Below are 6,104 nucleotides of genomic sequence, written 5' to 3'. Positions count from 1 at the left end.
ACTATTAGGCTGTTCCCACCAATGACGCTAATAAATTAGGGAACTTCAGTGATCATTTTTATACAACTAACAACAGTTATATAGAGGGTTTAATCTACCAACACCGCCTACCGTATTTCCACTGCACTTCTGCGACTTCCGGTAATTTTAACGTAAGAAAAAAGGAAGTATATATGCGTTCCCCATTTCAAGAGCATTGTAAATCCTTTGTTGCTTTCCGGAATTATTGTTACGCTATTCTTTTGAAAAACCACTTACTCCATCACTCCTGCGCACTTTACCTCAGTCGACAGCTCCCACCATCATTTCAACAAAGGGAGGTGGCCGACCCACCAAAATCTCCTATTGCCCTCATCCCCCTCCCCATCGACCCCTCCTGCCACGATGAAGTAACCAGAAGTGTTTTCTCGCACCCCTAACGAAAGTGGAGAATCATAGACTGCCATATAATCATAGAATCATAGAATCTTGGCACCGTCCCTACATGGGTAGATATAATGTAATTTGCCAATGCTAGCGCGAGCTTACATTATATCGTAGAAAAAGAAGCTCAAGCAACTGGTACTCATGGTGGTCCGAGGGACAAGCTCCCTGCAGGTAAATTCGACTTACATCACCATCTGATGATTGGGAGTCACGTGCATGACATACGCATTTGGCTACAGGTGGTTCTTCGAAATTGCCAGATGTGGCCACGAAACTTTGAAGAAAAAAAACAACGAACCTTTTAGGGCGAAGAACTGCGCCTGCGTTCGATATATGGGGAAGACTGAAGTGAATGTAGAATTATTCTAAATTTCAAATGCCCACTTAATTTCTCTGATGTCTCAGGAGTTCCGTCTAATTGAGCTGTTTGTAGTTTGTGAACAGTGTGCATATGAATACACTAAAGAAATATAGAGAGTGAATACAACGGTTTTAAAGCGGATCTTCGAATAGAACGTAATCTAAGAAGCCCAGTAGTGAGTGTGATAGACACACCATCTCTTCTTTCTTCATCCACTGTGTACATCGCTCAGAGAGCAAGCAGCATAAGTGGCATCACTGATGTACTCGCCATGTTCATCTCCTCCAGAGGCAGCAGTGATGAAACCTATGTGAAAGACAGGCGTCCATCAGAGCACACACAAAAAAATTATTTAAAGGGATCGTCAGATAAATGTTTCCAAGGCCCAAGACAAAAACTAAAGCGAAGTTGTGCCATTCAACCGCGCATAAGTCTCGCTTATGCCGGCACCAAAGACGGGGTATTTAACGACACTTACGCAAAGATTTAGGGAGGAGTGTATTCAATATACGTATTACAAAATACAAACGCAATACAAGATTCCCTTTGAAAAGGCCACGATTAAAGTCTCTTCATCAGAAAATAACATCTCCGCAGTGGTTAGAATTCGAGACGGCGATGTACAGTCGATCGTATACAGCCTCGAAGCCTCGAATACTGAGAGCAAGTAGTTTGCTTTTTCTTATGATCAGGGGATTTCCGCATCAGAGAAACACAGATATCACTGCATTCACGTTAAGTGCACATCACAAGATCAGAACTTAGAGGCGGAATACCTCTCTTCTAACACACTTCCGCACTTGAAGGAACGTAAGCGGATCCAAACTACGAAGTATGGAGTGCATATGCACTTGGCCGCAATCATTTTATCACCACAGCACCGAGTCTTACACGAATGTTATGGCGCCCTTCACGCCACATAGCTGCGATTCACTACTCACGCTTGTATAAGCTGTTTTATTTTTGACTACACGCTTTGAAACGGCTACCTAGCATTACCCCCGGCGACTAACATCGACGGAATCCCAATGACTCTGCTTAAAGAAAGACGTATCGCAAGTGGCATCGGCCATCCTAACGTCTAAAAGGACAAGTTCTCAAAGGTCTTTTTGGTGCTTGCTACAATCTCTGTGGTGTTTGCGACATCCGCATCTCCCGAGACTGTTCGTATCAGGATTTTCCACGTGTTTCTTTTTTTTATTCTTCTTTTATTGCTGTCGTTATTACTTGACAATATCTAGCCGCGTTGTGAAACGAAATCAATGGCCGGACGACGACATTGAAGAACGGATGATAATGCCGGACAGACGAATGGTGGCGTGGGGGAAAACGCGAACGGCGCGTTACGGACTGTGCTGAGTACGCATAGCCGGACGCTTCCGGAGACAGGCCACCCCGTTGCCGAAGTGTATCGGAGCAGACAGTTGCCGCGAGCTCGGCCTGCTCGATGAGGCCGACGACCCCCGGGCGGTCCTACGCCGCCGCCGCTTCTGTGCGCGCGCGCATGCTAATGAACCCTGTGGGACCTGTCCGGGCCCGGCTCCTCTGCTTCCCCTGCTGCTGCTGCCGTTGCTGCTACGCGCTGGACGACGTCTCCGACGTGTCCGAGGCTGCTGCTGCCGAGTGTTGCTGCCAGCGGTGCAACCTCGCCTTCATCCTCCTCCTCTTTCTTGTACCTACTCCCCCTGCAAAGAGGGCCTCGTTATGGGGTACCTGGCCGCTGCCCGGCCCCTATGTGTATGCACTGCGGCGGGTCAGCCCGTCTGTGCACGTCGTCGCCTGGCGCATCAATATGATGCACTTGAGGCAGCCGAAACTTATGGAGACGAATGCGGGGGAGGGAATAACAAGGATGTGTCGTAATACAAAACGTATTTGCAATTTTTTATATATTTTTTTGTTTTGTTCTTAGAAAGCTTTACCGGCGGCCATAAGGCCGAAAAATGTTTAAGAAAGATTTTACGAGCATTTATTTTCGGGATGGGAAGAGGCGTACGGATGGAGGGGGCGGGAGGTGAAGTTGGAAGACTGTTATCGGGTGCGGGCGTTGCCGTTATGGTGTCCTCATGACCAGCAACCTTTCTGTAATGTGTCCTCATTTCATTTCATTTATTGATGCTGTAAGCCCCGTGTAGGGTTATTACAGGAGGGGATACAATGACATTTAGATGCACTCAATACTCATACAAGAGCAACGCAGCCATTCCATATCAAGTAAAGTAAGAAAACGGTATAACTTACACATAACAATACAAAAATAGCGTAGTGGCAAAAGGGCAAAATTTACGCATAAAATTTAACCCTGCAAAGATAACAATCATGGTGGAGGGTCGATATTAAATCATAGATTCTGTTCTGGAAGGTTTCTAGAGAAGATGAGTTTGCTACAACATCAAGCAACCCGTTCTATTCTGTGATAAGTCTGGGGAAAGGACTGTAGTTAAAACAGTCATTATGCGCTAGCGGGATAGGAATAAACATGTTATGGTGGTGACGAGAACTATCATTAGTCTTAATCTAAAGAAATAATTTGTGTGCTCAATTCTAACCAGCTGATGTATAATTTCTTCAGAAAGAATGCAGCAATGATCAAATTGCACAGTATTATTAGGCTCTCCTATTTGCCTCTGTACTAGCGTCGCTGGAAATACTGGCTGTGCGAAGTTACCATTCGCATTGAAACTACTGAGAATAAACAACTGCATGAAAAATTATTCAGTTGCTTGAAAATTTCTTTGTAAAAAGTCCTTCAGGTTTTCATTTTCTTTTTTGTGACTTGTCCGTAAACTTTAGCTTTTGTGTTCTGTATAAACATACCCAAGACACCCTGTCAAACACACACGCAAAAGGACTTACACGTAAACTCTGTCTGCGGGACATAGACATTCTACATACATCGCAGAATCTAATGATTCGTGTTCAGTGCTTCCTTTTTAATAGCCTTTACCCTCACACTACACGCAGGCAGCTTGCAGTGCCCACGTTCCGGTCGTGAAGGGCAAGGACGCTTGAAAAACTACCGCTGTCACCGCGATAACGCCTGCTGTAAAGAGCGTGCTCGTTCAGATTTGGAAACGTCTCCACGGGCTAGCGAAGCAACGCGTTTTCTCAGCCTCCAACGACGACCGTTGGAGACGTTTTCCTTGGGAAAAATACCGACTGCTCCTCAAGCCCATTTCCCCGCGCAACATGAAAACAAGCGTAGGGTGCGAGACAAACAAGCGCAGGTGATTCCCGCGCACTACGTAAGCGCTCTAATCGTAATGTTCACTGCTCCGCGATATTCAATATTACCCGCTGTGCCTTCCACTGCCCACGGTTAACAACGTTAACATGGTGTCGAAATAGCTTTCTGGCGTCAAACGCTAGTTTTCATGGGCGTATAACAGATAGTCATGCTGCATCTTCAAGGACATGTCTGGAACAGGCACGGTCCTTACACTCTCGCAACGTGGGCTCGTGTCGAGGTCATGCGCAGACTGTACGTAACTATCGCTCCGTGCGCTTAGCGCATACGAAGTGCCGCGCTTGAAATTGTGAAACTCACGGCCAGCGGACGCAGAGCGAAGAAAAAAAAAAAGAAATTGCGGTGCGGTCGGAACACGTGCATTGATAAAGACCTATAGAGGGAATAGTACGGTGTTAGGCGTGCTGAATTTTGATGTTGAATTTATTAACTGCAACAGTATGGAGAGGTTTGGCTACTGGAGAGCCCACCATCCAGAAACAGTATGTAAATAGACAACTAAAAAGAAAGCACTAAATGGAAGAGCGATGTCGCTGCGTGACGCTATATCAATAAAAATGAAATAGAAATCTTCAGAAGCTCTTAGAATCACTTTAGAGTGGTAAACTCACTAAATACAGAGCACAAATATACAAAGAACCCGATATAATGTTGGCTATCTGTACAAATAATGCTTACAATGTGGAGCCAGCGCATTACTTGGGACAATCATGGGTAGTCTGAATTGGTCTTTTGCGAAACCAGGCAAAACGATAGTGATGATTTAGTCTATATCTCTACGATTGGGTGCTGATGGGTAGTCAGCCTTACTAAAAAGATATTTATTGGGGTAGATCTGAAGTGCAGGGTGGATTTGCCTATATTCAATGGTGCGAAAATCAGTTACCTGTGTTTCTAGTTTACCTTTATTTTTCATGTACAAAGTGAACCCAGCCGCACCTCCAGAAAGTTTAGAGTGGAAGAGCATAAGGCCGCAATTAAATTATATCTCTTTCTCCAAGGTAAACGTGCGAAACATCTATGATGAATTGCTACACATGTGGCGCGACAGTGGCCCTTCATAAGCTACCGTGAAAAGTTGGGTTGCCTACCTTAAAACTGGCCATTCCGGTGTTGAGAGTGAAAAACCCAGATAAAGGCCTGTTTCTGGCCCTGTGCGTGCCAGTGTGAAAGCCATCCGCGACGCGATCATGGACGACCGCCGAATATCAGCCAGAAGTATTGCTGCATATGTGGGAATATCACGTGAGAGTATTGGTGTCATTATTCACAGCAGCTGGAAATAAGAAAACTTGTAGCAAAGTAAATCTCAAAAATTGTGGCAACTGAATAAAAGAGGAAACATGAGGCAACATCGATGGCTGTTTCGGAAGATTTTGCAAAACACGAAAGAAAACACGAGCAAGATTTCTAGTATAAACAAGTAACTTGTTACGAGTCTGAAACATGGATCTATTGCTACGATCCTGAAGAAAAGGAACACTCTAAGGAATGGGTGCACAGTGGTTACCTCAGGCCAAATGTGTTTCGTTTGCAGGAGGTTGGTGTAGAAGCAAATTACAAGTTTTGTTTTTTTTTTGAATAAGAAGATATTCTTGCGGGTGCACTATCTCTAACATGGTTTCACTATTAATTCAGAATAATATTTCTTCAGAATAATGTAAGTTGAGGCACCACATTAGTAAAAAATGTCGAGGAAAGCTCTCCAAAGTCGTCTTGCTGCTGTATGACAACGCCTTGTCCCACACTAAAGGTGAAACAATGATAAAGCGGACCTCTTTTCAAGTGATCCTCCTTCCACCCGACATGGCTCCTTCTGACTATCATTCCAAAGCTAAAAAAAAAGAAACATCTGGAGGAACACCGGTTTGAGAGTGTTCTGGAGGCAAATAATGCAGCAAATGAGTGGCTACACCATCAAAAGGAAGAATTTTACTTGCAGATAGTTAAAAAGCTACAGTACACATGTAGCAAATAGATTGACTTTCTGCGGGTACATGTAGAATAGTGCGGCATTTACAAGTTCCTAGCTCATTTTATTCCGGGTAAGTCCCAATGCTTAACATAACT

Source organism: Dermacentor variabilis, chromosome 4 (genome assembly GCF_050947875.1).
Source record: "Dermacentor variabilis isolate Ectoservices chromosome 4, ASM5094787v1, whole genome shotgun sequence".
NCBI lineage: Eukaryota > Metazoa > Arthropoda > Arachnida > Ixodida > Ixodidae > Dermacentor > Dermacentor variabilis.
The sequence above is the reverse complement of the archived record's forward strand: the minus strand, read 5'-3'. Positions refer to the sequence as shown.